Raw genomic sequence first — 25294 nt, 5'->3', positions numbered from 1 at the left:
GTATTGGCTTACTGAAAAAAATCATGTGTTGGTAATGTAAAAAGACCTACAGGACATGATATTAGCAGGGGGTCTTAAATTAAACTACTAAAGAGGATCAACTCTGTTTAGCTGCCAAAAGCAGTTGGAATTGGGCCTAAACAGTGTGGTAAGTCTTTAGGTGATGGCTATTGTGTCTGTTTGACCTCTTCCAAATGTCTGTACTGGCAATAAAAAGAAAAAGTTTCCAATTTAAATAGCTAGAGAATAAAAACAATTTGCCTGTAATGTGAAAAAACCTACAGCACCTGGTGTTCCCATGTGTTCTCCCACCCAAGTACTAACCAGGCCCAACACTGCTTAGCTTCCAAGATCAGACGAGATTGGGCCTATCCAATGTAGTATGGCTGTAGGTGAGATACAGGCACTTTTTTGCCCTCTTCTACTTCTATCACCAGGTAAGCTAATAAAAAAGTTTCCTAACTGTATTGGCTTACTTAAAAAAAATCATGTGTTGGTAATGTAAAAAGACCTACAGGACATGATATTAGCAGGGGTCTTAAATTAAACTACTAAAGAGGCTCAACACTGTTTAGCTGCCAAAAGCAGTTGGAATTGGGCCTAAACAGTGTGGTAAGTCTTTAGGTGATGGCTATTGTGTCTGTTTGACCTCTTCCAAATGTCTGTACTGGCAATAAAAAGAAAAAGTTTCCAATTTAAATAGCTAGAGAATAAAAACAATTTGCCTGTAATGTGAAAAAACCTACAGCACCTGGTGTTCCCATGTGGTCTCCCACCCAAGTACTAACCAGGCCCAACACTGCTTAGCTTCCAAGATCAGACAAGATTGGGCCTATCCAATGTGGTATGGCTGTAGGTGAGATACAGGCACTTTTTTGCCCTCTTCTACTTCTATCACCAGGTAAGCTAATAAAAAAGTTTCCTAACTGTATTGGCTTAATGAAAAAAATCATGTGTTGGTAATGTAAAAAGACCTACAGGACATGATATTAGCAGGGGGTCTTAAATTAAACTACTAAAGAGGCTCAACACTGTTTAGCTGCCAAAAGCAGTTGGAATTGGGCCTAAACAGTGTGGTAAGTCTTTAGGTGATGGCTATTGTGTCTGTTTGACCTCTTCCACATGTCTGTACTGGCAATAAAAAGAAAAAGTTTCCAATTTAAATAGCTAGAGAATAAAAACAATTTGCCTGTAATGTGAAAAAACCTACAGCACCTGGTGTTCCCATGTGGTCTCCCACCCAAGTACTAACCAGGCCCAACACTGCTTAGCTTCCAAGATCAGACGAGATTGGGCCTATCCAATGTGGTATGTCTGTAGGTGAGATACAGGCACTTTTTTGCCCTCTTCTACTTCTATCACCAGGTAAGCTAATAAACAGTTTCCTAACTGTATTGGCTTACTGAAAAAAATCATGTGTTGGTAATGTAAAAAGACCTACAGGACATGATATTAGCAGGGGGTCTTAAATTAAACTACTAAAGAGGATCAACTCTGTTTAGCTGCCAAAAGCAGTTGGAATTGGGCCTAAACAGTGTGGTAAGTCTTTAGGTGATGGCTATTGTGTCTGTTTGACCTCTTCCAAATGTCTGTACTGGCAATAAAAAGAAAAAGTTTCCAATTTAAATAGCTAGAGAATAAAAACAATTTGCCTGTAATGTGAAAAAACCTACAGCACCTGGTGTTCCCATGTGGTCTCCCACCCAAGTACTAACCAGGCCCAACACTGCTTAGCTTCCAAGATCAGACGAGATTGGGCCTACCCAATGTGGTATGGCTGTAGGTGAGATACAGGCACTTTTTTGCCCTCTTCTACTTCTATCACCAGGTAAGCTAATAAAAAAGTTTCCTAACTGTATTGGCTTACTTAAAAAAAATCATGTGTTGGTAATGTAAAAAGACCTACAGGACATGATATTAGCAGGGGTCTTAAATTAAACTACTAAAGAGGCTCAACACTGTTTAGCTGCCAAAAGCAGTTGGAATTGGGCCTAAACAGTGTGGTAAGTCTTTAGGTGATGGCTATTGTGTCTGTTTGACCTCTTCCAAATGTCTGTGCTGGCAATAAAAAGAAAAAGTTTCCAATTTAAATAGCTAGAGAATAAAAACAATTTGCCTGTAATGTGAAAAAACCTACAGCACCTGGTGTTCCCATGTGGTCTCCCACCCAAGTACTAACCAGGCCCAACACTGCTTAGCTTCCAAGATCAGACAAGATTGGGCCTATCCAATGTGGTATGGCTGTAGGTGAGATACAGGCACTTTTTTGCCCTCTTCTACTTCTATCACCAGGTAAACTAATAAAAAAGTTTCCTAACTGTATTGGCTTAATGAAAAAAAATCATGTGTTGGTAATGTAAAAAGACCTACAGGACATGATATTAGCAGGGGGTCTTAAATTAAACTACTAAAGAGGCTCAACACTGTTTAGCTGCCAAAAGCAGTTGGAATTGGGCCTAAACAGTGTGGTAAGTCTTTAGGTGATGGCTATTGTGTCTGTTTGACCTCTTCCACATGTCTGTACTGGCAATAAAAAGAAAAAGTTTCCAATTTAAGCTAGAGAATAAAAACAATTTGCCTGTAATGTGAAAAAACCTACAGCACCTGGTGTTCCCATGTGGTCTCCCACCCAAGTACTAACCAGGCCCAACACTGCTTAGCTTCCAAGATCAGACGAGATTGGGCCTATCCAATGTGGTATGTCTGTAGGTGAGATACAGGCACTTTTTTGCCCTCTTCTACTTCTATCACCAGGTAAGCTAATAAACAGTTTCCTAACTGTATTGGCTTACTTAAAAAAAATCATGTGTTGGTAATGTAAAAAGACCTACAGGACATGATATTAGCAGGGGGTCTTAAATTAAACTACTAAAGAGGATCAACTCTGTTTAGCTGCCAAAAGCAGTTGGAATTGGGCCTAAACAGTGTGGTAAGTCTTTAGGTGATGGCTATTGTGTCTGTTTGACCTCTTCCAAATGTCTGTGCTGGCAATAAAAAGAAAAAGTTTCCAATTTAAATAGCTAGAGAATAAAAACAATTTGCCTGTAATGTGAAAAAACCTACAGCACCTGGTGTTCCCATGTGGTCTCCCACCCAAGTACTAACCAGGCCCAACACTGCTTAGCTTCCAAGATCAGACGAGATTGGGCCTATCCAATGTGGTATGGCTGTAGGTGAGATACAGGCACTTATTTGCCCTCTTCTACTTCTATCACCAGGTAAGCTAATAAAAAAGTTTCCTAACTGTATTGGCTTACTGAAAAAAATCATGTGTTGGTAATGTAAAAAGACCTACAGGACATGATATTAGCAGGGGGTCTTAAATTAAACTACAAAAGAGGCTCAACACTGTTTAGCTGCCAAAAGCAGTTGGAATTGAGCCTAAACAGTGTGGTAAGTCTTTAGGTGATGGCTATTGTGTCTGTTTGACCTCTTCCAAATGTCTGTGCTGGCAATAAAAAGAAAAAGTTTCCAATTTAAATAGCTAGAGAATAAAAACAATTTGCCTATAATGTGAAAAAACCTACAGCTCCTGGTGTTCCCATGTGGTCTCCCACCCAAGTACTAACCAGGCCCAACACTGCTTAGCTTCCAAGATCAGACGAGATTGGGCCTATCCAATGTGGTATGGCTGTAGGTGAGATACAGGCACTTTTTTGCCCTCTTCTACTTCTATCACCAGGTAAGCTAATAAAAAAGTTTCCTAACTGTATTGGCTTACTGAAAAAAATCATGTGTTGGTAATGTAAAAAGACCTACAGGACATGATATTAGCAGGGGTCTTAAATTAAACTACTAAAGAGGCTCAACACTGTTTAGCTGCCAAAAGCAGTTGGAATTGGGCCTAAACAGTGTGGTAAGTCTTTAGGTGATGGCTATTGTGTCTGTTTGACCTCTTCCAAATGTCTGTACTGGCAATAAAAAGAAAAAGTTTCCAATTTAAATAGCTAGAGAATAAAAACAATTTGCCTGTAATGTGAAAAAACCTACAGCACCTGGTGTTCCCATGTGGTCTCCCACCCAAGTACTAACCAGGCCCAACACTGCTTAGCTTCCAAGATCAAACAAGATTGGGCCTATCCAATGTGGTATGGCTGTAGGTGAGATAAATGCACTTTTTTGCCCTCTTCTACTTCTATCACCAGGTAAGCTAATAAAAAAGTTTCCTAACTGTATTGGCTTAATGAAAAATATCATGTGTTGGTAATGTAAAAAGACCTACAGGACATGATATTAGCAGGGGGTCTTAAATTAAACTACTAAAGAGGCTCAACACTGTTTAGCTGCCAAAAGCAGTTGGAATTGGGCCTAAACAGTGTGGTAAGTCTTTAGGTGATGGCTATTGTGTCTGTTTACCTCTTCCACATGTCTGTACTGGCAATAAAAAGAAAAAGTTTCCAATTTAAATAGCTAGAGAATAAAAACAATTTGCCTGTAATGTGAAAAAACCTACAGCACCTGGTGTTCCCATGTGGTTTCCCACCCAAGTACTAACCAGGCCCAACACTGCTTAGCTTCCAAGATCAGACGAGATTGGGCCTTTCCAATGTGGTATGGCTGTAGGTGAGATACAGGCACTTTTTTGCCCTCTTCTACTTCTATCACCAGGTAAGCTAATAAACAGTTTCCTAACTGTATTGGCTTACTGAAAAAAATCATGTGTTTGTAATGTAAAAAGACCTACAGGACATGATATTAGCAGGGGGTCTTAACTTAAACTACTAAAGAGGATCAACTCTGTTTAGCTGCCAAAAGCAGTTGGAATTGGGCCTAAACAGTGTGGTAAGTCTTTAAGTGATGGCTATTGTGTCTGTTTGACCTCTTCCAAATGTCTGTACTGGCAATAAAAAGAAAAAGTTTCCAATTTAAATAGCTAGAGAATAAAAACAATTTGCCTGTAATGTGAAAAAACCTACAGCACCTGGTGTTCCCATGTGGTCTCCCACCCAAGTACTAACCAGGCCCAACACTGCTTAGCTTCCAAGATCAGACGAGATTGGGCCTATCCAATGTGGTATGGCTGTAGGTGAGATACAGGCACTTTTTTGCCCTCTTCTACTTCTATCACCAGGTAAGCTAATAAAAAAGTTTCCTAACTGTATTGGCTTACTGAAAAAAATCATGTGTTGGTAATGTAAAAAGACCTACAGGACATGATATTAGCAGGGGGTCTTAAATTAAACTACTAAAGAGGCTCAACACTATTTAGCGGCCAAAAGCAGTTGGAATTGAGCCTAAACAGTGTGGTAAGTCTTTAGGTGATGGCTAGTGTGTCTGTTTGACCTCTTCCAAATGTCTGTGCTGGCAATAAAAAGAAAAAGTTTCCAATATAAATAGCTAGAGAATAAAAACAATTTGCCAGTAATGTGAAAAAACCTACAGCACCTGGTGTTCCCAGGTGGTCTCCCACCCAAGTACTAACCAGGCCCAACACTGCTTAGCTTCCAAGATCAGACAAGATTGGGCCTATCCAATGTGGTATGGCTGTAGGTGAGATACAGGCACTTTTTTGCCCTCTTCTACTTCTATCACCAGGTAAGCTGATAAAAAAGTTTCCTAACTGTATTGGCTTAATGAAAAAAATCATGTGTTGGTAATGTAAAAAGACCTACAGGACATGATATTAGCAGGGGGTCTTAAATTAAACTACTAAAGAGGCTCAACACTGTTTAGCTGCCAAAAGCAGTTGGAATTGGGCCTAAACAGTGTGGTAAGTCTTTAGGTGATGGCTATTGTGTCTGTTTGACCTCTTCCACATGTCTGTACTGGCAATAAAAAGAAAAAGTTTCCAATTTAAGCTAGAGAATAAAAACAATTTGCCTGTAATGTGAAAAAACCTACAGCACCTGGTGTTCCCATGTGGTCTCCCACCCAAGTACTAACCAGGCCCAACACTGCTTAGCTTCCAAGATCAGACGAGATTGGGCCTATCCAATGTGGTATGTCTGTAGGTGAGATACAGGCACTTTTTTGCCCTCTTCTACTTCTATCACCAGGTAAGCTAATAAACAGTTTCCTAACTGTATTGGCTTACTGAAAAAAATCATGTGTTGGTAATGTAAAAAGACCTACAGGACATGATATTAGCAGGGGGTCTTAAATTAAACTACTAAAGAGGATCAACTCTGTTTAGCTGCCAAAAGCAGTTGGAATTGGGCCTAAACAGTGTGGTAAGTCTTTAGGTGATGGCTATTGTGTCTGTTTGACCTCTTCCAAATGTCTGTGCTGGCAATAAAAAGAAAAAGTTTCCAATTTAAATAGCTAGAGAATAAAAACAATTTGCCTGTAATGTGAAAAAACCTACAGCACCTGGTGTTCCCATGTGGTCTCCCACCCAAGTACTAACCAGGCCCAACACTGCTTAGCTTCCAAGATCAGACGAGATTGGGCCTATCCAATGTGGTATGGCTGTAGGTGAGATACAGGCACTTATTTGCCCTCTTCTACTTCTATCACCAGGTAAGCTAATAAAAAAGTTTCCTAACTGTATTGGCTTACTGAAAAAAATCATGTGTTGGTAATGTAAAAAGACCTACAGGACATGATATTAGCAGGGGGTCTTAAATTAAACTACAAAAGAGGCTCAACACTGTTTAGCTGCCAAAAGCAGTTGGAATTGAGCCTAAACAGTGTGGTAAGTCTTTAGGTGATGGCTATTGTGTCTGTTTGACCTCTTCCAAATGTCTGTGCTGGCAATAAAAAGAAAAAGTTTCCAATTTAAATAGCTAGAGAATAAAAACAATTTGCCTATAATGTGCAAAAACCTACAGCACCTGGTGTTCCCATGTGGTCTCCCACCCAAGTACTAACCAGGCCCAACACTGCTTAGCTTCCAAGATCAGACGAGATTGGGCCTATCCAATGTGGTATGGCTGTAGGTGAGATACAGGCACTTTTTTGCCCTCTTCTACTTCTATCACCAGGTAAGCTAATAAAAAAGTTTCCTAACTGTATTGGCTTACTGAAAAAAATCATGTGTTGGTAATGTAAAAAGACCTACAGGACATGATATTAGCAGGGGTCTTAAATTAAACTACTAAAGAGGCTCAACACTGTTTAGCTGCCAAAAGCAGTTGGAATTGGGCCTAAACAGTGTGGTAAGTCTTTAGGTGATGGCTATTGTGTCTGTTTGACCTCTTCCAAATGTCTGTACTGGCAATAAAAAGAAAAAGTTTCCAATTTAAATAGCTAGAGAATAAAAACAATTTGCCTGTAATGTGAAAAAAACTACAGCACCTGGTGTTCCCATGTGGTCTCCCACCCAAGTACTAACCAGGCCCAACACTGCTTAGCTTCCAAGATCAAACAAGATTGGGCCTATCCAATGTGGTATGGCTGTAGGTGAGATAAATGCACTTTTTTGCCCTCTTCTACTTCTATCACCAGGTAAGCTAATAAAAAAGTTTCCTAACTGTATTGGCTTAATGAAAAATATCATGTGTTGGTAATGTAAAAAGACCTACAGGACATGATATTAGCAGGGGGTCTTAAATTAAACTACTAAAGAGGCTCAACACTGTTTAGCTGCCAAAAGCAGTTGGAATTGGGCCTAAACAGTGTGGTAAGTCTTTAGGTGATGGCTATTGTGTCTGTTTACCTCTTCCACATGTCTGTACTGGCAATAAAAAGAAAAAGTTTCCAATTTAAATAGCTAGAGAATAAAAACAATTTGCCTGTAATGTGAAAAAACCTACAGCACCTGGTGTTCCCATGTGGTTTCCCACCCAAGTACTAACCAGGCCCAACACTGCTTAGCTTCCAAGATCAGACGAGATTGGGCCTTTCCAATGTGGTATGGCTGTAGGTGAGATACAGGCACTTTTTTGCCCTCTTCTACTTCTATCACCAGGTAAGCTAATAAACAGTTTCCTAACTGTATTGGCTTACTGAAAAAAATCATGTGTTGGTAATGTAAAAAGACCTACAGGACATGATATTAGCAGGGGGTCTTAACTTAAACTACTAAAGAGGATCAACTCTGTTTAGCTGCCAAAAGCAGTTGGAATTGGGCCTAAACAGTGTGGTAAGTCTTTAGGTGATGGCTATTGTGTCTGTTTGACCTCTTCCAAATGTCTGTACTGGCAATAAAAAGAAAAAGTTTCCAATTTAAATAGCTAGAGAATAAAAACAATTTGCCTGTAATGTGAAAAAACCTACAGCACCTGGTGTTCCCATGTGGTCTCCCACCCAAGTACTAACCAGGCCCAACACTGCTTAGCTTCCAAGATCAGATTAGATTGGGCCTATCCAATGTGGTATGGCTGTAGGTGAGATACAGGCACTTTTTTGCCCTCTTCTACTTCTATCACCAGGTAAGCTAATAAAAAAGTTTCCTAACTGTATTGGCTTACTAAAAAAAATCATGTGTTGGTAATGTAAAAAGACCTACAGGACATGATATTAGCAGGGGGTCTTAAATTAAACTACTAAAGAGGCTCAACACTATTTAGCGGCCAAAAGCAGTTGGAATTGAGCCTAAACAGTGTGGTAAGTCTTTAGGTGATGGCTAGTGTGTCTGTTTGACCTCTTCCAAATGTCTGTGCTGGCAATAAAAAGAAAAAGTTTCCAATATAAATAGCTAGAGAAGAAAAAACGATTTGCCAGTAATGTGAAAAAACCTACAGCACCTGGTGTTCCCAGGTGGTCTCCCACCCAAGTACTAACCAGGCCCAACACTGCTTAGCTTCCAAGATTAGACGAGATTGGGCCTATCCAATGTGGTATGGCTGTAGGTGAAATACAGGCACTTTTTTGCCCTCTTCTACTTCTATCACCAGGTAAGCTAATACAAAAGTTTCCTAACTGTATTGGCTTACTGAAAAAAATCATGTGTTGGTAAAGTAAAAAGACCTACAGGACATGATATTAGCAGGGGGTCTTAAATTAAACTACAAAAGAGGCTCAACACTGTTTAGCTGCCAAAAGCAGTTGGAATTGAGCCTAAACAGTGTGGTAAGTCTTTAGGTGATGGCTATTGTGTCTGTTTGACCTCTTCCAAATGTCTGTGCTGGCAATAAAAAGAAAAAGTTTCCAATTTAAATAGCTAGAGAATAAAAATAATTTGCCAGTAATGTGAAAAAACCTACAGCACCTGGTGTTCCCAGGTACTAACCAGGCCCAACACTGCTTAGCTTCCAAGATCAGACGAGATTGGGCCTATCCAATGTGGTATGGCTGTAGGTGAGATACAGGCACTTTTTTGCCCTCTTCTACTTCTATCACCAGGTAAGCTAATAAAAAAGTTTCCTAACTGTATTGGCTTACTTAAAAAAAATCATGTGTTGGTAATGTAAAAAGACCTACAGGACTTGATATTAGCAGGGGGTCTTAAATTAAACTACTAAAGAGGCTCAACACTGTTTAGCTGCCAAAAGCAGTTGGAATTGGGCCTAAACAGTGTGGTAAGTCTTTATGTGATGGCTATTGTGTCTGTTTGACCTCTTCCAAATGTCTGTGCTGGCAATAAAATGAAAAAGTTTCCAATATAAATAGCTAGAGAATAAAAACAATTTGCCAGTAATGTGAAAAAACCTACAGCACCTGGTGTTCCCATGTGGTCTCCCACCCAAGTACTAACCAGGCCCAACACTGCTTAGCTTATAAGTTCAGATGAGATTGGGCCTATCCAATGTGGTATGGCTGTAGGTGAGATACAGGCACTTATTTGCCCTCTTCTACTTCTATCACCAGGTAAGCTAATAAAAAAGTTTCCTAACTGTATTGGCTTACTGAAAAAAATCATGTGTTGGTAATGTAAAAAGACCTACAGGACATGATATTAGCAGGGGGTCTTAAATTAAACTACAAAAGAGGCTCAACACTGTTTAGCTGCCAAAAGCAGTTGGAATTGAGCCTAAACAGTGTGGTAAGTCTTTAGGTGATGGCTATTGTGTCTGTTTGACCTCTTCCAAATGTCTGTGCTGGCAATAAAAAGAAAAAGTTTCCAATTTAAATAGCTAGAGAATAAAAACAATTTGCCTGTAATGTGAAAAAACCTACAGCACCTGGTGTTCCCATGTGGTCTCCCACCCAAGTACTAACCAGGCCCAACACTGCTTAGCTTCCAAGATCAGACGAGATTGGGCCTATCCAATGTGGTATGGCTGTAGGTGAGATACAGGCACTTTTTTGCCCTCTTCTACTTCTATCACCAGGTAAGCTAATAAACAGTTTCCTAACTGTATTGGCTTACTGAAAAAAATCATGTGTTGGTAATGTAAAAAGACCTACAGGACATGATATTAGCAGGGGGTCTTAAATTAAACTACTAAAGAGGATCAACTCTGTTTAGCTGCCAAAAGCAGTTGGAATTGGGCCTAAACAGTGTGGTAAGTCTTTAGGTGATGGCTATTGTGTCTGTTTGACCTCTTCCAAATGTCTGTACTGGCAATAAAAAGAAAAAGTTTCCAATTTAAATAGCTAGAGAATAAAAACAATTTGCCTGTAATGTGAAAAAACCTACAGCACCTGGTGTTCCCATGTGGTCTCCCACCCAAGTACTAACCAGGCCCAACACTGCTTAGCTTCCAAGATCAGACGAGATTGGGCCTATCCAATGTGGTATGGCTGTAGGTGAGATACAGGCACTTTTTTGCCCTCTTCTACTTCTATCACCAGGTAAGCTAATAAAAAAGTTTCCTAACTGTATTGGCTTACTGAAAAAAATCATGTGTTGGTAATGTAAAAAGACCTACAGGACATGATATTAGCAGGGGGTCTTAAATTAAACTACTAAAGAGGCTCAACACTATTTAGCTGCCAAAAGCAGTTGGAATTGAGCCTAAACAGTGTGGTAAGTCTTTAGGTGATGGCTAGTGTGTCTGTTTGACCTCTTCCAAATGTCTGTGCTGGCAATAAAAAGAAAAAGTTTCCAATATAAATAGCTAGAGAATAAAAACAATTTGCCAGTAATGTGAAAAAACCTACAGCACCTGGTGTTCCCAGGTGGTCTCCCACCCAAGTACTAACCAGGCCCAACACTGCTTAGCTTCCAAGATCAGACAAGATTGGGCCTATCCAATGTGGTATGGCTGTAGGTGAAATACAGGCACTTTTTTGCCCTCTTCTACTTCTATCACCAGGTAAGCTAATACAAAAGTTTCCTAACTGTATTGGCTTACTGAAAAAAATCATGTGTTGGTAAAGTAAAAAGACCTACAGGACATGATATTAGCAGGGGGTCTTAACTTAAACTACTAAAGAGGATCAACTCTGTTTAGCTGCCAAAAGCAGTTGGAATTGGGCCTAAACAGTGTGGTAAGTCTTTAGGTGATGGCTATTGTGTCTGTTTGACCTCTTCCAAATGTCTGTACTGTCAATAAAAAGAAAAAGTTTCCAATTTAAATAGCTAGAGAATAAAAACAATTTGCCTGTAATGTGAAAAAACCTACAGCACCTGGTGTTCCCATGTGGTCTCCCACCCAAGTACTAACCAGGCCCAACACTGCTTAGCTTCCAAGATCAGACGAGATTGGGCCTATCCAATGTGGTATGGCTGTAGGTGAGATACAGGCACTTTTTTGCCCTCTTCTACTTCTATCACCAGGTAAGCTAATAAAAAAGTTTCCTAACTGTATTGGCTTACTAAAAAAAATCATGTGTTGGTAATGTAAAAAGACCTACAGGACATGATATTAGCAGGGGGTCTTAAATTAAACTACTAAAGAGGCTCAACACTATTTAGCGGCCAAAAGCAGTTGGAATTGAGCCTAAACAGTGTGGTAAGTCTTTAGGTGATGGCTAGTGTGTCTGTTTGACCTCTTCCAAATGTCTGTGCTGGCAATAAAAAGAAAAAGTTTCCAATATAAATAGCTAGAGAATAAAAACAATTTGCCAGTAATGTGAAAAAACCTACAGCACCTGGTGTTCCCAGGTGGTCTCCCACTCAAGTACTAACCAGGCCCAACACTGCTTAGCTTCCAAGATTAGACGAGATTGGGCCTTTCCAATGTGGTATGGCTGTAGGTGAAATACAGGCACTTTTTTGCCCTCTTCTACTTCTATCACCAGGTAAGCTAATACAAAAGTTTCCTAACTGTATTGGCTTACTGAAAAAAATCATGTGTTGGTAAAGTAAAAAGACCTACAGGACATGATATTAGCAGGGGGTCTTAAATTAAACTACAAAAGAGGCTCAACACTGTTTAGCTGCCAAAAGCAGTTGGAATTGAGCCTAAACAGTGTGGTAAGTCTTTAGGTGATGGCTATTGTGTCTGTTTGACCTCTTCCAAATGTCTGTGCTGGCAATAAAAAAAAAAAGATTCCGATTTAAATAGCTAGAGAATAAAAATAATTTGCCAGTAATGTGAAAAAACCTACAGCACCTGGTGTTCCCAGGTGGTCTCCCACCCAAGTACTAACCAGGCCCAACACTGCTTAGCTTCCAAGATCAGACGAGATTGGGCCTATCCAATGTGGTATGGCTGTAGGTGAGATACAGGCACTTTTTTGCCCTCTTCTACTTCTATCACCAGGTAAGCTAATAAAAAAGTTTCCTAACTGTATTGGCTTACTGAAAAAAATCATGTGTTGGTAATGTAAAAAGACCTACAGGACATGATATTAGCAGGGGGTCTTAAATTAAACTACTAAAGAGGATCAACTCTGTTTAGCTGCCAAAAGCAGTTGGAATTGGGCCTAAACAGTGTGGTAAGTCTTTAGGTGATGGCTATTGTGTCTGTTTGACCTCTTCCAAATGTCTGTACTGGCAATAAAAAGAAAAAGTTTCCAATTTAAATAGCTAGAGAATAAAAACAATTTGCCTGTAATGTGAAAAAACCTACAGCACCTGGTGTTCCCATGTGGTCTCCCACCCAAGTACTAACCAGGCCCAACACTGCTTAGCTTCCAAGATCAGACGAGATTGGGCCTATCCAATGTGGTATGGCTGTAGGTGAGATACAGGCACTTTTTTGCCCTCTTCTACTTCTATCACCAGGTAAGCTAATAAAAAAGTTTCCTAACTGTATTGGCTTACTGAAAAAAATCATGTGTTGGTAATGTAAAAAGACCTACAGGACATGATATTAGCAGGGGGTCTTAAATTAAACTACTAAAGAGGCTCAACACTATTTAGCTGCCAAAAGCAGTTGGAATTGAGCCTAAACAGTGTGGTAAGTCTTTAGGTGATGGCTAGTGTGTCTGTTTGACCTCTTCCAAATGTCTGTGCTGGCAATAAAAAGAAAAAGTTTCCAATATAAATAGCTAGAGAATAAAAACAATTTGCCAGTAATGTGAAAAAACCTACAGCACCTGGTGTTCCCAGGTGGTCTCCCACCCAAGTACTAACCAGGCCCAACACTGCTTAGCTTCCAAGATCAGACAAGATTGGGCCTATCCAATGTGGTATGGCTGTAGGTGAAATACAGGCACTTTTTTGCCCTCTTCTACTTCTATCACCAGGTAAGCTAATACAAAAGTTTCCTAACTGTATTGGCTTACTGAAAAAAATCATGTGTTGGTAAAGTAAAAAGACCTACAGGACATGATATTAGCAGGGGGTCTTAACTTAAACTACTAAAGAGGATCAACTCTGTTTAGCTGCCAAAAGCAGTTGGAATTGGGCCTAAACAGTGTGGTAAGTCTTTAGGTGATGGCTATTGTGTCTGTTTGACCTCTTCCAAATGTCTGTACTGTCAATAAAAAGAAAAAGTTTCCAATTTAAATAGCTAGAGAATAAAAACAATTTGCCTGTAATGTGAAAAAACCTACAGCACCTGGTGTTCCCATGTGGTCTCCCACCCAAGTACTAACCAGGCCCAACACTGCTTAGCTTCCAAGATCAGACGAGATTGGGCCTATCCAATGTGGTATGGCTGTAGGTGAGATACAGGCACTTTTTTGCCCTCTTCTACTTCTATCACCAGGTAAGCTAATAAAAAAGTTTCCTAACTGTATTGGCTTACTAAAAAAAATCATGTGTTGGTAATGTAAAAAGACCTACAGGACATGATATTAGCAGGGGGTCTTAAATTAAACTACTAAAGAGGCTCAACACTATTTAGCGGCCAAAAGCAGTTGGAATTGAGCCTAAACAGTGTGGTAAGTCTTTAGGTGATGGCTAGTGTGTCTGTTTGACCTCTTCCAAATGTCTGTGCTGGCAATAAAAAGAAAAAGTTTCCAATATAAATAGCTAGAGAATAAAAACAATTTGCCAGTAATGTGAAAAAACCTACAGCACCTGGTGTTCCCAGGTGGTCTCCCACTCAAGTACTAACCAGGCCCAACACTGCTTAGCTTCCAAGATTAGACGAGATTGGGCCTTTCCAATGTGGTATGGCTGTAGGTGAAATACAGGCACTTTTTTGCCCTCTTCTACTTCTATCACCAGGTAAGCTAATACAAAAGTTTCCTAACTGTATTGGCTTACTGAAAAAAATCATGTGTTGGTAAAGTAAAAAGACCTACAGGACATGATATTAGCAGGGGGTCTTAAATTAAACTACAAAAGAGGCTCAACACTGTTTAGCTGCCAAAAGCAGTTGGAATTGAGCCTAAACAGTGTGGTAAGTCTTTAGGTGATGGCTATTGTGTCTGTTTGACCTCTTCCAAATGTCTGTGCTGGCAATAAAAAGAAAAAGTTTCCAATTTAAATAGCTAGAGAATAAAAATAATTTGCCAGTAATGTGAAAAAACCTACAGCACCTGGTGTTCCCAGGTGGTCTCCCACCCAAGTACTAACCAGGCCCAACACTGCTTAGCTTCCAAGATCAGACGAGATTGGGCCTATCCAATGTGGTATGGCTGTAGGTGAGATACAGGCACTTTTTTGCCCTCTTCTACTTCTATCACCAGGTAAGCTAATAAAAAAGTTTCCTAACTGTATTGGCTTACTTAAAAAAAATCATGTGTTGGTAATGTAAAAAGACCTACAGGACTTGATATTAGCAGGGGGTCTTAAATTAAACTACTAAACAGGCTCAACACTGTTTAGCTGCCAAAAGCAGTTGGAATTGGGCCTAAACAGTGTGGTAAGTCTTTATGTGATGGCTATTGTGTCTGTTTGACCTCTTCCAAATGTCTGTGCTGACAATAAAATAAAAAAGTTTCCAATATAAATAGCTAGAGAATAAAAACAATTTGCCAGTAATGTGAAAAAACCTACAGCACCTGGTGTTCCCATGTGGTCTTCCACCCAAGTACTAACCAGGCCCAACACTGCTTAGCTTATAAGTTCAGATGAGATTGGGCCTATCCAATGTGGTATGGCTGTAGGTGAGATACAGGCACTTATTTGCCCTCTTCTACTTCTATCACCAGGTAAGCTAATAAAAAAGTTTCCTAACTGTATTGGCTTACTGAAAAAAATCATGTGTTGGTAATGTAAAAAGACCTACAGGACATGATATTAGCAGGGGGTCTTAAATTAAACTACAAAAGAGGCTCAACACTGTTTAGCTGCCAAAAGCAGTTGGAATTGAGCCTAAACAGTGTGGTAAGTCTTTAGGTGATGGCTATTGTGTCTGTTTGACCTCTTCCAAATGTCTGTGCTGGCAATAAAAAGAAAAAGTTTCCAATTTAAATAGCTAGAGAATAAAAACAATTTGCCTGTAATGTGAAAAAACCTACAGCACCTGGTGTTCCCATGTGGTCTCCCACCCAAGTACTAACCAGGCCCAACACTGCTTAGCTTCCAAGATCAGACGAGATTGGGCCTATCCAATGTGGTATGGCTGTAGGTGAGATACAGGCACTTTTTTGCCCTCTTCTACTTCTATCACCAGGTAAGCTAATAAACAGTTTCCTAACTGTATTGGCTTACTGAAAAAAATCATGTGTTGGTAATGTAAAAAGACCTACAGGACATGATATTAGCAGGGGGTCTTAAATTAAACTACTAAAGAGGATCAACTCTGTTTAGCTGCCAAAAGCAGTTGGAATTGGGCCTAAACAGTGTGGTAAGTCTTTAGGTGATGGCTATTGTGTCTGTTTGACCTCTTCCAAATGTCTGTACTGGCAATAAAAAGAAAAAGTTTCCAATTTAAATAGCTAGAGAATAAAAACAATTTGCCTGTAATGTGAAAAAACCTACAGCACCTGGTGTTCCCATGTGGTCTCCCACCCAAGTACTAACCAGGCCCAACACTGCTTAGCTTCCAAGATCAGACGAGATTGGGCCTATCCAATGTGGTATGGCTGTAGGTGAGATACAGGCACTTTTTTGCCCTCTTCTACTTCTATCACCAGGTAAGCTAATAAAAAAGTTTCCTAACTGTATTGGCTTACTGAAAAAAATCATGTGTTGGTAATGTAAAAAGACCTACAGGACATGATATTAGCAGGGGGTCTTAAATTAAACTACTAAAGAGGCTCAACACTATTTAGCTGCCAAAAGCAGTTGGAATTGAGCCTAAACAGTGTGGTAAGTCTTTAGGTGATGGCTAGTGTGTCTGTTTGACCTCTTCCAAATGTCTGTGCTGGCAATAAAAAGAAAAAGTTTCCAATATAAATAGCTAGAGAATAAAAACAATTTGCCAGTAATGTGAAAAAACCTACAGCACCTGGTGTTCCCAGGTGGTCTCCCACCCAAGTACTAACCAGGCCCAACACTGCTTAGCTTCCAAGATCAGACGAGATTGGGCCTATCCAATGTGGTATGGCTGTAGGTGAAATACAGGCACTTTTTTGCCCTCTTCTACTTCTATCACCAGGTAAGCTAATACAAAAGTTTCCTAACTGTATTGGCTTACTGAAAAAAATCATGTGTTGGTAAAGTAAAAAGACCTACAGGACATGATATTAGCAGGGGGTCTTAAATTAAACTACAAAAGAGGCTCAACACTGTTTAGCTGCCAAAAGCAGTTGGAATTGAGCCTAAACAGTGTGGTAAGTCTTTAGGTGATGGCTATTGTGTCTGTTTGACCTCTTCCAAATGTCTGTGCTGGCAATAAAAAGAAAAAGTTTCCAATTTAAATAGCTAGAGAATAAAAATAATTTGCCAGTAATGTGAAAAAACCTACAGCACCTGGTGTTCCCAGGTGGTCTCCCACCCAAGTACTAACCAGGCCCAACACTGCTTAGCTTCCAAGATCAGACGAGATTGGGCCTATCCAATGTGGTATGGCTGTAGGTGAGATACAGGCACTTTTTTGCCCTCTTCTACTTCTATCACCAGGTAAGCTAATAAAAAAGTTTCCTAACTGTATTGGCTTACTTAAAAAAAATCATGTGTTGGTAATGTAAAAAGACCTACAGGACTTGATATTAGCAGGGGGTCTTAAATTAAACTACTAAACAGGCTCAACACTGTTTAGCTGCCAAAAGCAGTTGGAATTGGGCCTAAACAGTGTGGTAAGTCTTTATGTGATGGCTATTGTGTCTGTTTGACCTCTTCCAAATGTCTGTACTGGCAATAAAAAGAAAAAGTTTCCAATTTAAATAGCTAGAGAATAAAAACAATTTGCCTGTAATGTGAAAAAACCTACAGCATCTGGTGTTCCCATGTGGTCTCCCACCCAAGTACTAACCAGGCCCAACACTGCTTAGCTTCCAAGATCAGACGAGATTGGGCCTATCCAATGTGGAATGGCTGTAGGTGAGTTAAAGCCACTTTTTTGCCCTATTCTACTTCTATTACCAGGTAAGCTAATACAAAAGTTTCCTAACTGTATTGGCTTACTGAAAAAAATCATGTGTTGGTAATGTAAAAAGACCTACAGGACATGATATTAGCAGGGGGTCTTAAATTAAACTACAAAAGAGGCTCAACACTGTTTAGCTGCCAAAAGCAGTTGGAATTGAGCCTACACATTGTGGTAAGTCTTTAGGTGATGGCTATTGTGTCTGTTTGACCTCTTCCAAATGTCTGTGCTGGCAATAAAATGAAAAAGTTTCCAAAATAAATAGCTAGAGAATAAAAACAATTTGCCAGTAATGTGAAAAAACCTACAGCACCTGGTGTTCCCATGTGGTCTCCCACCCAAGTACTAACCAGGCCCAACACTGCTTAGCTTATAAGTTCAGATGAGATTGGGCCTATCCAATGTGGTATGGCTGTAGGTGAGATACAGGCACTTATTTGCCCTCTTCTACTTCTATCACCAGGTAAGCTAATAAAAAAGTTTCCTAACTGTATTGGCTTACTGAAAAAAATCATGTGTTGGTAATGTAAAAAGACCTACAGGACATGATATTAGCAGGGGGTCTTAAATTAAACTACAAAAGAGGCTCAACACTGTTTAGCTGCCAAAAGCAGTTGGAATTGAGCCTAAACAGTGTGGTAAGTCTTTAGGTGATGGCTATTGTGTCTGTTTGACCTCTTCCAAATGTCTGTGCTGGCAATAAAAAGAAAAAGTTTCCAATTTAAATAGCTAGAGAATAAAAACAATTTGCCTGTAATGTGAAAAAACCTACAGCACCTGGTGTTCCCATGTGGTCTCCCACCCAAGTACTAACCAGGCCCAACACTGCTTAGCTTCCAAGATCAGACGAGATTGGGCCTATCCAATGTGGTATGGCTGTAGGTGAAATACAGGCACTTTTTTGCCCTCTTCTACTTCTATCACCAGGTAAGCTAATACAAAAGTTTCCTAACTGTATTGGCTTACTGAAAAAAATCATGTGTTGGTAAAGTAAAAAGACCTACAGGACATGATATTAGCAGGGGGTCTTAAATTAAACTACAAAAGAGGCTCAACACTGTTTAGCTGCCAAAAGCAGTTGGAATTGAGCCGAAACAGTGTGGTAAGTCTTTAGGTGATGGCTATTGTGTCTGTTTGACCTCTTCCAAATGTCTGTGCTGGCAATAAAAAGAAAAAGTTTCCAATTTAAATAGCTAGAGAATAAAAATAATTTGCCAGTAATGTGAAAAAACCTACAGCACCTGGTGTTCCCAGGTGGTCTCCCACCCAAGTACTAACCAGGCCCAACACTGCTTAGCTTCCAAGATCAGACGAGATTGGGCCTATCCAATGTGGTATGGCTGTAGGTGAGATACAGGCACTTTTTTGCCCTCTTCTACTTCTATCACCAGGTAAGCTAATAAAAAAGTTTCCTAACTGTATTGGCTTACTTAAAAAAAATCATGTGTTGGTAATGTAAAAAGACCTACAGGACATGATATTAGCAGGGGGTCTTAAATTAAACTACTAAACAGGCTCAACACTGTTTAGCTGCCAAAAGCAGTTGGAATTGGGCCTAAACAGTGTGGTAAGTCTTTATGTGATGGCTATTGTGTCTGTTTGACCTCTTCAAAATGTCTGTACTGGCAATAAAAAGAAAAAGTTTCCAATTTAAATAGCTAGAGAATAAAAACAATTTGCCTGTAATGTGAAAAAACCTACAGCACCTGGTGTTCCCATGTGGTCTCCCACCCAAGTACTAACCAGGCCCAACACTGCTTAGCTTCCAAGATCAGACGAGATTGGGCCTATCCAATGTGGAATGGCTGTAGGTGAGTTAAAGCCACTTTTTTGCCCTCTTCTACTTCTATTACCAGGTAAGCTAATACAAAAGTTTCCTAACTGTATTGGCTTACTGAAAAAAATCATGTGTTGGTAATGTAAAAAGACCTACAGGACATGATATTAGCAGGGGGTCTTAAATTAAACTACAAAAGAGGCTCAACACTGTTTAGCTGCCAAAAGCAGTTGGAATTGAGCCTAAACATTGTGGTAAGTCTTTAGGTGATGGCTATTGTGTCTGTTTGACCTCTTCCAAATGTCTGTGCTGGCAATAAAATGAAAAAGTTTCCAATATAAATAGCTAGAGAATAAAAACAATTTGCCAGTAATGTGAAAAAACCTACAGCACCTGGTGTTCCCATGTGGTCTCCCACCCAAGTACTAACCAGGCCCAACACTGCTTAGCTTATAAGTTCAGATGAGATTGGGCCTATCCAATGTGGTATGGCTGTAGGTGAGATACAGGCACTTATTTGCCCTCTTCTACTTCTATCACCAGGTAAGCTAATAAAAAAGTTTCCTAACTGTATTGGCTTACTAAAAAAAATCATGTGTTGGTAATGTAAAAAGACCTACAGGACATGATATTAGCAGGGGGTCTTAAATTAAACTACAAAAGAGGCTCAACACTGTTTAGCTGCCAAAAGCAGTTGGAATTGAGCCTAAACAGTGTGGTAAGTCTTTAGGTGATGGCTATTGTGTCTGTTTGACCGCTTCCAAATGTCTGTGCTGGCAATAAAAAGAAAAAGTTTCCAATTTAAATAGCTAGAGAATAAAAACAATTTGCCTGTAATGTGAAAAAACCTACAGCACCTGGTGTTCCCATGTGGTCTCCCACTCAAGTACTAACCAGGCCCAACACTGCTTAGCTTCCAAGATCAGACGAGATTGGGCCTATCCAATGTGGTATGGCTGTAGGTGAGATACAGGCACTTTTTTGCCCTCTTCTACTTCTATCACCAGGTAAGCTAATACAAAAGTTTCCTAACTGTATTGGCTTACTGAAAAAAATCATGTGTTGGTAATGTAAAAAGACCTACAGGACATGATATTAGCAGGGGTCTTAAATTAAACTACTAAAGAGGCTCAACACTGTTTAGCTGCCAAAAGCAGTTGGAATTGGGCCTAAACAGTGTGGTAAGTCTTTAGGTGATGGCTATTGTGTCTGTTTGACCTCTTCCAAATGTCTGTACTGGCAATAAAAAGAAAAAGTTTTCAATTTAAATAGCTAGAGAATAAAAACAATTTGCCTGTAATGTGAAAAAACCTACAGCACCTGGTGTTCCCATGTGGTCTCCCACCCAAGTACTAACCAGGCCCAACACTGCTTAGCTTCCAAGATCAGACAAGATTGGGCCTATCCAATGTGGTATAGCTGTAGGTGAGATACAGGCACTTTTTTGCCCTCTTCTACTTCTATCACCAGGTAAGCTAATAAAAAAGTTTCCTAACTGTATTGGCTTAATGAAAAATATCATGTGTTGGTAATGTAAAAAGACCTACAGGACATGATATTAGCAGGGGGTCTTAAATTAAACTACTAAAGAGGCTCAACACTGTTTTGCTGCCAAAAGCAGTTGGAATTGAGCCTAAACAGTGTGGTAAGTCTTTAGGTGATGGCTATTGTGTCTGTTTGACCTCTTCCAAATGTCTGTGCTGGCAATAAAAAGAAAAAGTTTCCAATATAAATAGCTAGAGAATAAAAACAATTTGCCTGTAATGTGAAAAAACCTACAGCACCTGGTGTTCCCATGTGGTCTCCCACCCAAGTACTAACCAGGCCCAACACTGCTTAGCTTCCAAGATCAGACGAGATTGGGCCTATCCAATGTGGTATGGCTGTAGGTGAGATACAGGCACTTTTTTGCCCTCTTCTACTTCTATCACCAGGTAAGCTAATGAAAAAGTTTCCTAACTGTATTGGCTTACTGAAAAAAATCATGTGTTGGTAATGTAAAAAGACCTACAGGACATGATATTAGCAGGGGGTCTTAAATTAAACTACTAAAGAGGCTCAACACTATTTAGCTGCCAAAAGCAGTTGGAATTGAGCCTAAACATTGTGGTAAGTCTTTAGGTGATGGCTAGTGTGTCTGTTTGACCTCTTCCAAATGGCTGTGCTGGCAATAAAAAGAAAAAGTTTCCAATATAAATAGCTAGAGAATAAAAACAATTTGCCAGTAATGTGAAAAAACCTACAGCACCTGGTGTTCCCAGGTGGTCTCCCACCCAAGTACTAACCAGGCCCAACACTGCTTAGCTTCCAAGATCAGACGAGATTGGGCCTATCCAATGTGGTATGGCTGTAGGTGAAATACATGCACTTTTTTGCCCTCTTCTACTTCTATCACCAGGTAAGCTAATACAAAAGTTTCCTAACTGTATTGGCTTACTGAAAAAAATCATGTGTTGGTAAAGTAAAAAGACCTACAGGACATGATATTAGCAGGGGGTCTTAAATTAAACTACAAAAGAGGCTCAACACTGTTTAGCTGCCAAAAGCAGTTGGAATTGAGCCTAAACAGTGTGGTAAGTCTTTAGGTGATGGCTAGTGTGTCTGTTTGACCTCTTCCAAATGTCTGTGCTGGCAATAAAAAGAAAAAGTTTCCAATATAAATAGCTAGAGAATAAAAACAATTTGCCAGTAATGTGAAAAAACCTACAGCACCTGGTGTTCCCAGGTGGTCTCCCACCCAAGTACTAACCAGGCCCAACACTGCTTAGCTTCCAAGATCAGACGAGATTGGGCCTATCCAATGTGGTATGGCTGTAGGTGAAATACAGGCACTTTTTTGCCCTCTTCTACTTCTATCACCAGGTAAGCTAATACAAAAGTTTCCTAACTGTATTGGCTTACTGAAAAAAATCATGTGTTGGTAAAGTAAAAAGACCTACAGGACATGATATTAGCAGGGGGTCTTAAATTAAACTACAAAAGAGGCTCAACACTGTTTAGCTGCCAAAAGCAGTTGGAATTGAGCCTAAACAGTGTGGTAAGTCTTTAGGTGATGGCTATTGTGTCTGTTTGACCTCTTCCAAATGTCTGTGCTGGCAATAAAAAGAAAAAGTTTCCAATTTAAATAGCTAGAGAATAAAAATAATTTGCCAGTAATGTGAAAAAACCTACAGCACCTGGTGTTCCCAGGTGGTCTCCCACCCAAGTACTAACCAGGCCCAACACTGCTTAGCTTCCAAGATCAGACGAGATTGGGCCTATCCAATGTGGTATGGCTGTAGGTGAGATACATGCACTTTTTTGCCCTCTTCTACTTCTATCACCAGGTAAGCTAATAAAAAAGTTTCCTAACTGTATTGGCTTACTTAAAAAAAATCATGTGTTGGTAATGTAAAAAGACCTACAGGACATGATATTAGCAGGGGGTCTTAAATTAAACTACTAAACAGGCTCAACACTGTTTAGCTGCCAAAAGCAGTTGGAATTGGGCCTAAACAGTGTGGTAAGTCTTTATGTGATGGCTATTGTGTCTGTTTGACCTCTTCCAAATGTCTGTACTGGCAATTAAAAGAAAAAGTTTCCAATTTAAATAGCTAGAGAATAAAAACAATTTGCCTGTAATGTGAAAAAACCTACAGCACCTGGTGTTCCCATGTGGTCTCCCACGCAAGTACTAACCAGGCCCAACACTGCTTAGCTTCCAAGATCAGACGAGATTGGGCCTATCCAATGTGGAATGGCTGTAGGTGAGTTAAAGCCACTTTTTTGCCCTCTTCTACTTCTATTACCAGGTAAGCTAATACAAAAGTTTCCTAACTGTATTGGCTTACTGAAAAAAATCATGTGTTGGTAATGTAAAAAGACCTACAGGACATGATATTAGCAGGGGGTCTTAAATTAAACTACAAAAGAGGCTCAACACTGTTTAGCTGCCAAAAGCAGTTGGAATTGAGCCTAAACATTGTGGTAAGTCTTTAGGTGATGGCTATTGTGTCTGTTTGACCTCTTCCAAATGTCTGTGCTGGCAATAAAATGAAAAAGTTTCCAATATAAATAGCTAGAGAATAAAAACAATTTGCCAGTAATGTGAAAAAACCTACAGCACCTGGTGTTCCCATGTGGTCTCCCACCCAAGTACTAACCAGGCCCAACACTGCTTAGCTTATAAATTCAGATGAGATTGGGCCTATCCAATGTGGTATGGCTGTAGGTGAGATACAGGCACTTATTTGCCCTCTTCTTCTATCACCAGGTAAGCTAATAAAAAAGTTTCCTAACTGTATTGGCTTACTGAAAAAAATCATGTGTTGGTAATGTAAAAAGACCTACAGGACATGATATTAGCAGGGGGTCTTAAATTAAACTACAAAAGAGGCTCAACACTGTTTAGCTGCCAAAAGCAGTTGGAATTGAGCCTAAACAGTGTGGTAAGTCTTTAGGTGATGGCTATTGTGTCTGTTTGACCTCTTCCAAATGTCTGTGCTGGCAATAAAAAGAAAAAGTTTCCAATTTAAATAGCTAGAGAATAAAAACAATTTGCCTGTAATGTGAAAAAACCTACAGCACCTGGTGTTCCCATGTGGTCTCCCACCCAAGTACTAACCAGGCCCAACACTGCTTAGCTTCCAAGATCAGACGAGATTGGGCCTATCCAATGTGGAATGGCTGTAGGTGAGTTAAAGCCACTTTTTTGCCCTCTTCTACTTCTATTACCAGGTAAGCTAATACAAAAGTTTCCTAACTGTATTGGCTTACTGAAAAAAATCATGTGTTGGTAATGTAAAAAGACCTACAGGACATGATATTAGCAGGGGGTCTTAAATTAAACTACAAAAGAGGCTCAACACTGTTTAGCTGCCAAAAGCAGTTGGAATTGAGCCTAAACATTGTGGTAAGTCTTTAGGTGATGGCTATTGTGTCTGTTTGACCTCTTCCAAATGTCTGTGCTGGCAATAAAATGAAAAAGTTTCCAATATAAATAGCTAGAGAATAAAAACAATTTGCCAGTAATGTGAAAAAACCTACAGCACCTGGTGTTCCCATGTGGTCTCCCACCCAAGTACTAACCAGGCCCAACACTGCTTAGCTTCCAAGATCAGACGAGATTGGGCCTATCCAATGTGGTATGGCTGTAGGTGAGATACAGGCACTTTTTTGCCCTCTTCTACTTCTATCACCAGGTAAGCTAATACAAAAGTTTCCTAACTGTATTGGCTTACTGAAAAAAATCATGTGTTGGTAATGTAAAAAGACCTACAGGACATGATATTATCAGGGGGTCTTAAATTAAACTACAAAAGAGGCTCAACACTGTTTAGCTGCCAAAAGCAGTTGGAATTGAGCCTAAACAGTGTGGTAAGTCTTTAGGTGATGGCTAGTGTGTCTGTTTGACCTCTTCCAAATGTCTGTGCTGGCAATAAAAAGAAAAAGTTTCCAATATAAATAGCTAGAGAATAAAAACAATTTGCCAGTAATGTGAAAAAACCTACAGCACCTGGTGTTCCCAGGTGGTCTCCCACCCAAGTACTAACCAGGCCCAACACTGCTTAGCTTCCAAGATCAGACGAGATTGGGCCTATCCAATGTGGTATGGCTGTAGGTGAAATACAGGCACTTTTTTGCCCTCTTCTACTTCTATCACCAGGTAAGCTAATACAAAAGTTTCCTAACTGTATTGGCTTACTGAAAAAAATCATGTGTTGGTAAAGTAAAAAGACCTACAGGACATGATATTAGCAGGGGGTCTTAAATTAAACTACAAAAGAGGCTCAACACTGTTTAGCTGCCAAAAGCAGTTGGAATTGAGCCTAAACAGTGTGGTAAGTCTTTAGGTGATGGCTATTGTGTCTGTTTGACCTCTTCCAAATGTCTGTGCTGGCAATAAAAAGAAAAAGTTTCCAATTTAAATAGCTAGAGAATAAAAATAATTTGCCAGTAA

At 39.8% G+C, this 25294-nt stretch overlaps 50 non-coding genes and 4 pseudogenes across 50 annotated transcripts; all 54 read right to left on the bottom strand.

Moving 5' to 3' along the window:
• Positions 1-275: 275 nt before the first annotated feature.
• On the bottom strand, positions 276-394 carry LOC146010344 (5S ribosomal RNA; annotated as a pseudogene).
• Positions 395-739: 345 nt separating this feature from the next.
• LOC146015892 (5S ribosomal RNA) lies at positions 740-858 on the bottom strand. The gene has a single exon (XR_014448799.1). It is a non-coding gene; the product is annotated as a 5S ribosomal RNA (ribosomal RNA).
• A 345-nt stretch (positions 859-1203) lies between these two features.
• On the bottom strand, positions 1204-1322 carry LOC146016175 (5S ribosomal RNA). The gene has a single exon (XR_014449072.1). It is a non-coding gene; the product is annotated as a 5S ribosomal RNA (ribosomal RNA).
• Positions 1323-1666: 344 nt separating this feature from the next.
• On the bottom strand, positions 1667-1785 carry LOC146014714 (5S ribosomal RNA). The gene has a single exon (XR_014447659.1). It is a non-coding gene; the product is annotated as a 5S ribosomal RNA (ribosomal RNA).
• A 345-nt stretch (positions 1786-2130) lies between these two features.
• Positions 2131-2249, bottom strand: LOC146015891 (5S ribosomal RNA). The gene has a single exon (XR_014448798.1). It is a non-coding gene; the product is annotated as a 5S ribosomal RNA (ribosomal RNA).
• A 343-nt stretch (positions 2250-2592) lies between these two features.
• Positions 2593-2711, bottom strand: LOC146016174 (5S ribosomal RNA). The gene has a single exon (XR_014449071.1). It is a non-coding gene; the product is annotated as a 5S ribosomal RNA (ribosomal RNA).
• Positions 2712-3056: 345 nt separating this feature from the next.
• On the bottom strand, positions 3057-3175 carry LOC146013271 (5S ribosomal RNA). The gene has a single exon (XR_014446251.1). It is a non-coding gene; the product is annotated as a 5S ribosomal RNA (ribosomal RNA).
• A 345-nt stretch (positions 3176-3520) lies between these two features.
• Positions 3521-3639, bottom strand: LOC146015198 (5S ribosomal RNA). Its single transcript, XR_014448126.1, has one exon. It is a non-coding gene; the product is annotated as a 5S ribosomal RNA (ribosomal RNA).
• A 344-nt stretch (positions 3640-3983) lies between these two features.
• Positions 3984-4102, bottom strand: LOC146016475 (5S ribosomal RNA). The gene has a single exon (XR_014449367.1). It is a non-coding gene; the product is annotated as a 5S ribosomal RNA (ribosomal RNA).
• A 344-nt stretch (positions 4103-4446) lies between these two features.
• On the bottom strand, positions 4447-4565 carry LOC146014104 (5S ribosomal RNA). The gene has a single exon (XR_014447059.1). It is a non-coding gene; the product is annotated as a 5S ribosomal RNA (ribosomal RNA).
• Positions 4566-4909: 344 nt separating this feature from the next.
• Positions 4910-5028, bottom strand: LOC146013269 (5S ribosomal RNA). Its single transcript, XR_014446249.1, has one exon. It is a non-coding gene; the product is annotated as a 5S ribosomal RNA (ribosomal RNA).
• Positions 5029-5373: 345 nt separating this feature from the next.
• On the bottom strand, positions 5374-5492 carry LOC146015443 (5S ribosomal RNA). Its single transcript, XR_014448364.1, has one exon. It is a non-coding gene; the product is annotated as a 5S ribosomal RNA (ribosomal RNA).
• Positions 5493-5834: 342 nt separating this feature from the next.
• Positions 5835-5953, bottom strand: LOC146016173 (5S ribosomal RNA). Its single transcript, XR_014449070.1, has one exon. It is a non-coding gene; the product is annotated as a 5S ribosomal RNA (ribosomal RNA).
• A 344-nt stretch (positions 5954-6297) lies between these two features.
• LOC146013268 (5S ribosomal RNA) lies at positions 6298-6416 on the bottom strand. The gene has a single exon (XR_014446248.1). It is a non-coding gene; the product is annotated as a 5S ribosomal RNA (ribosomal RNA).
• Positions 6417-6761: 345 nt separating this feature from the next.
• On the bottom strand, positions 6762-6880 carry LOC146013267 (5S ribosomal RNA). The gene has a single exon (XR_014446247.1). It is a non-coding gene; the product is annotated as a 5S ribosomal RNA (ribosomal RNA).
• A 344-nt stretch (positions 6881-7224) lies between these two features.
• LOC146017428 (5S ribosomal RNA) lies at positions 7225-7343 on the bottom strand. The gene has a single exon (XR_014450300.1). It is a non-coding gene; the product is annotated as a 5S ribosomal RNA (ribosomal RNA).
• Positions 7344-7687: 344 nt separating this feature from the next.
• LOC146014103 (5S ribosomal RNA) lies at positions 7688-7806 on the bottom strand. The gene has a single exon (XR_014447058.1). It is a non-coding gene; the product is annotated as a 5S ribosomal RNA (ribosomal RNA).
• Positions 7807-8150: 344 nt separating this feature from the next.
• LOC146015588 (5S ribosomal RNA) lies at positions 8151-8269 on the bottom strand. Its single transcript, XR_014448505.1, has one exon. It is a non-coding gene; the product is annotated as a 5S ribosomal RNA (ribosomal RNA).
• A 346-nt stretch (positions 8270-8615) lies between these two features.
• Positions 8616-8734, bottom strand: LOC146016099 (5S ribosomal RNA). The gene has a single exon (XR_014449001.1). It is a non-coding gene; the product is annotated as a 5S ribosomal RNA (ribosomal RNA).
• A 345-nt stretch (positions 8735-9079) lies between these two features.
• On the bottom strand, positions 9080-9182 carry LOC146011650 (5S ribosomal RNA; annotated as a pseudogene).
• A 346-nt stretch (positions 9183-9528) lies between these two features.
• On the bottom strand, positions 9529-9647 carry LOC146017142 (5S ribosomal RNA). The gene has a single exon (XR_014450015.1). It is a non-coding gene; the product is annotated as a 5S ribosomal RNA (ribosomal RNA).
• A 345-nt stretch (positions 9648-9992) lies between these two features.
• Positions 9993-10111, bottom strand: LOC146013266 (5S ribosomal RNA). Its single transcript, XR_014446246.1, has one exon. It is a non-coding gene; the product is annotated as a 5S ribosomal RNA (ribosomal RNA).
• Positions 10112-10455: 344 nt separating this feature from the next.
• Positions 10456-10574, bottom strand: LOC146013265 (5S ribosomal RNA). The gene has a single exon (XR_014446245.1). It is a non-coding gene; the product is annotated as a 5S ribosomal RNA (ribosomal RNA).
• A 345-nt stretch (positions 10575-10919) lies between these two features.
• LOC146015442 (5S ribosomal RNA) lies at positions 10920-11038 on the bottom strand. Its single transcript, XR_014448363.1, has one exon. It is a non-coding gene; the product is annotated as a 5S ribosomal RNA (ribosomal RNA).
• Positions 11039-11383: 345 nt separating this feature from the next.
• On the bottom strand, positions 11384-11502 carry LOC146013264 (5S ribosomal RNA). The gene has a single exon (XR_014446244.1). It is a non-coding gene; the product is annotated as a 5S ribosomal RNA (ribosomal RNA).
• Positions 11503-11847: 345 nt separating this feature from the next.
• LOC146016590 (5S ribosomal RNA) lies at positions 11848-11966 on the bottom strand. Its single transcript, XR_014449477.1, has one exon. It is a non-coding gene; the product is annotated as a 5S ribosomal RNA (ribosomal RNA).
• Positions 11967-12311: 345 nt separating this feature from the next.
• LOC146015184 (5S ribosomal RNA) lies at positions 12312-12430 on the bottom strand. The gene has a single exon (XR_014448112.1). It is a non-coding gene; the product is annotated as a 5S ribosomal RNA (ribosomal RNA).
• A 345-nt stretch (positions 12431-12775) lies between these two features.
• On the bottom strand, positions 12776-12894 carry LOC146013263 (5S ribosomal RNA). Its single transcript, XR_014446243.1, has one exon. It is a non-coding gene; the product is annotated as a 5S ribosomal RNA (ribosomal RNA).
• A 345-nt stretch (positions 12895-13239) lies between these two features.
• Positions 13240-13358, bottom strand: LOC146015441 (5S ribosomal RNA). Its single transcript, XR_014448362.1, has one exon. It is a non-coding gene; the product is annotated as a 5S ribosomal RNA (ribosomal RNA).
• A 345-nt stretch (positions 13359-13703) lies between these two features.
• On the bottom strand, positions 13704-13822 carry LOC146013262 (5S ribosomal RNA). The gene has a single exon (XR_014446242.1). It is a non-coding gene; the product is annotated as a 5S ribosomal RNA (ribosomal RNA).
• A 345-nt stretch (positions 13823-14167) lies between these two features.
• Positions 14168-14286, bottom strand: LOC146016589 (5S ribosomal RNA). The gene has a single exon (XR_014449476.1). It is a non-coding gene; the product is annotated as a 5S ribosomal RNA (ribosomal RNA).
• A 345-nt stretch (positions 14287-14631) lies between these two features.
• On the bottom strand, positions 14632-14750 carry LOC146015173 (5S ribosomal RNA). The gene has a single exon (XR_014448101.1). It is a non-coding gene; the product is annotated as a 5S ribosomal RNA (ribosomal RNA).
• A 346-nt stretch (positions 14751-15096) lies between these two features.
• Positions 15097-15215, bottom strand: LOC146010680 (5S ribosomal RNA; annotated as a pseudogene).
• A 345-nt stretch (positions 15216-15560) lies between these two features.
• LOC146013261 (5S ribosomal RNA) lies at positions 15561-15679 on the bottom strand. Its single transcript, XR_014446241.1, has one exon. It is a non-coding gene; the product is annotated as a 5S ribosomal RNA (ribosomal RNA).
• Positions 15680-16023: 344 nt separating this feature from the next.
• LOC146013260 (5S ribosomal RNA) lies at positions 16024-16142 on the bottom strand. The gene has a single exon (XR_014446240.1). It is a non-coding gene; the product is annotated as a 5S ribosomal RNA (ribosomal RNA).
• A 345-nt stretch (positions 16143-16487) lies between these two features.
• On the bottom strand, positions 16488-16606 carry LOC146015160 (5S ribosomal RNA). The gene has a single exon (XR_014448089.1). It is a non-coding gene; the product is annotated as a 5S ribosomal RNA (ribosomal RNA).
• A 345-nt stretch (positions 16607-16951) lies between these two features.
• Positions 16952-17070, bottom strand: LOC146015149 (5S ribosomal RNA). The gene has a single exon (XR_014448078.1). It is a non-coding gene; the product is annotated as a 5S ribosomal RNA (ribosomal RNA).
• A 346-nt stretch (positions 17071-17416) lies between these two features.
• On the bottom strand, positions 17417-17535 carry LOC146017474 (5S ribosomal RNA). Its single transcript, XR_014450343.1, has one exon. It is a non-coding gene; the product is annotated as a 5S ribosomal RNA (ribosomal RNA).
• A 345-nt stretch (positions 17536-17880) lies between these two features.
• Positions 17881-17999, bottom strand: LOC146017141 (5S ribosomal RNA). Its single transcript, XR_014450014.1, has one exon. It is a non-coding gene; the product is annotated as a 5S ribosomal RNA (ribosomal RNA).
• Positions 18000-18344: 345 nt separating this feature from the next.
• Positions 18345-18463, bottom strand: LOC146013258 (5S ribosomal RNA). The gene has a single exon (XR_014446238.1). It is a non-coding gene; the product is annotated as a 5S ribosomal RNA (ribosomal RNA).
• Positions 18464-18808: 345 nt separating this feature from the next.
• On the bottom strand, positions 18809-18927 carry LOC146015137 (5S ribosomal RNA). The gene has a single exon (XR_014448067.1). It is a non-coding gene; the product is annotated as a 5S ribosomal RNA (ribosomal RNA).
• Positions 18928-19273: 346 nt separating this feature from the next.
• On the bottom strand, positions 19274-19392 carry LOC146014950 (5S ribosomal RNA). Its single transcript, XR_014447889.1, has one exon. It is a non-coding gene; the product is annotated as a 5S ribosomal RNA (ribosomal RNA).
• Positions 19393-19737: 345 nt separating this feature from the next.
• Positions 19738-19856, bottom strand: LOC146017140 (5S ribosomal RNA). Its single transcript, XR_014450013.1, has one exon. It is a non-coding gene; the product is annotated as a 5S ribosomal RNA (ribosomal RNA).
• Positions 19857-20201: 345 nt separating this feature from the next.
• LOC146014384 (5S ribosomal RNA) lies at positions 20202-20320 on the bottom strand. Its single transcript, XR_014447338.1, has one exon. It is a non-coding gene; the product is annotated as a 5S ribosomal RNA (ribosomal RNA).
• A 344-nt stretch (positions 20321-20664) lies between these two features.
• Positions 20665-20783, bottom strand: LOC146016766 (5S ribosomal RNA). The gene has a single exon (XR_014449645.1). It is a non-coding gene; the product is annotated as a 5S ribosomal RNA (ribosomal RNA).
• Positions 20784-21128: 345 nt separating this feature from the next.
• On the bottom strand, positions 21129-21247 carry LOC146013257 (5S ribosomal RNA). Its single transcript, XR_014446237.1, has one exon. It is a non-coding gene; the product is annotated as a 5S ribosomal RNA (ribosomal RNA).
• A 345-nt stretch (positions 21248-21592) lies between these two features.
• LOC146015126 (5S ribosomal RNA) lies at positions 21593-21711 on the bottom strand. The gene has a single exon (XR_014448056.1). It is a non-coding gene; the product is annotated as a 5S ribosomal RNA (ribosomal RNA).
• Positions 21712-22056: 345 nt separating this feature from the next.
• LOC146015114 (5S ribosomal RNA) lies at positions 22057-22175 on the bottom strand. Its single transcript, XR_014448045.1, has one exon. It is a non-coding gene; the product is annotated as a 5S ribosomal RNA (ribosomal RNA).
• Positions 22176-22520: 345 nt separating this feature from the next.
• On the bottom strand, positions 22521-22639 carry LOC146015103 (5S ribosomal RNA). The gene has a single exon (XR_014448034.1). It is a non-coding gene; the product is annotated as a 5S ribosomal RNA (ribosomal RNA).
• A 346-nt stretch (positions 22640-22985) lies between these two features.
• LOC146016616 (5S ribosomal RNA) lies at positions 22986-23104 on the bottom strand. Its single transcript, XR_014449501.1, has one exon. It is a non-coding gene; the product is annotated as a 5S ribosomal RNA (ribosomal RNA).
• A 345-nt stretch (positions 23105-23449) lies between these two features.
• Positions 23450-23568, bottom strand: LOC146010846 (5S ribosomal RNA; annotated as a pseudogene).
• A 342-nt stretch (positions 23569-23910) lies between these two features.
• On the bottom strand, positions 23911-24029 carry LOC146014949 (5S ribosomal RNA). The gene has a single exon (XR_014447888.1). It is a non-coding gene; the product is annotated as a 5S ribosomal RNA (ribosomal RNA).
• A 345-nt stretch (positions 24030-24374) lies between these two features.
• Positions 24375-24493, bottom strand: LOC146013256 (5S ribosomal RNA). Its single transcript, XR_014446236.1, has one exon. It is a non-coding gene; the product is annotated as a 5S ribosomal RNA (ribosomal RNA).
• A 345-nt stretch (positions 24494-24838) lies between these two features.
• LOC146015092 (5S ribosomal RNA) lies at positions 24839-24957 on the bottom strand. Its single transcript, XR_014448023.1, has one exon. It is a non-coding gene; the product is annotated as a 5S ribosomal RNA (ribosomal RNA).
• Between the last annotated feature and the right edge of the window lie 337 nt (positions 24958-25294).

Source organism: Crinia signifera, chromosome 6 (genome assembly GCF_055691185.1).
Source record: "Crinia signifera chromosome 6, ASM5569118v1, whole genome shotgun sequence".
NCBI lineage: Eukaryota > Metazoa > Chordata > Amphibia > Anura > Myobatrachidae > Crinia > Crinia signifera.
The sequence above is the reverse complement of the archived record's forward strand: the minus strand, read 5'-3'. Positions and strand labels throughout refer to the sequence as shown.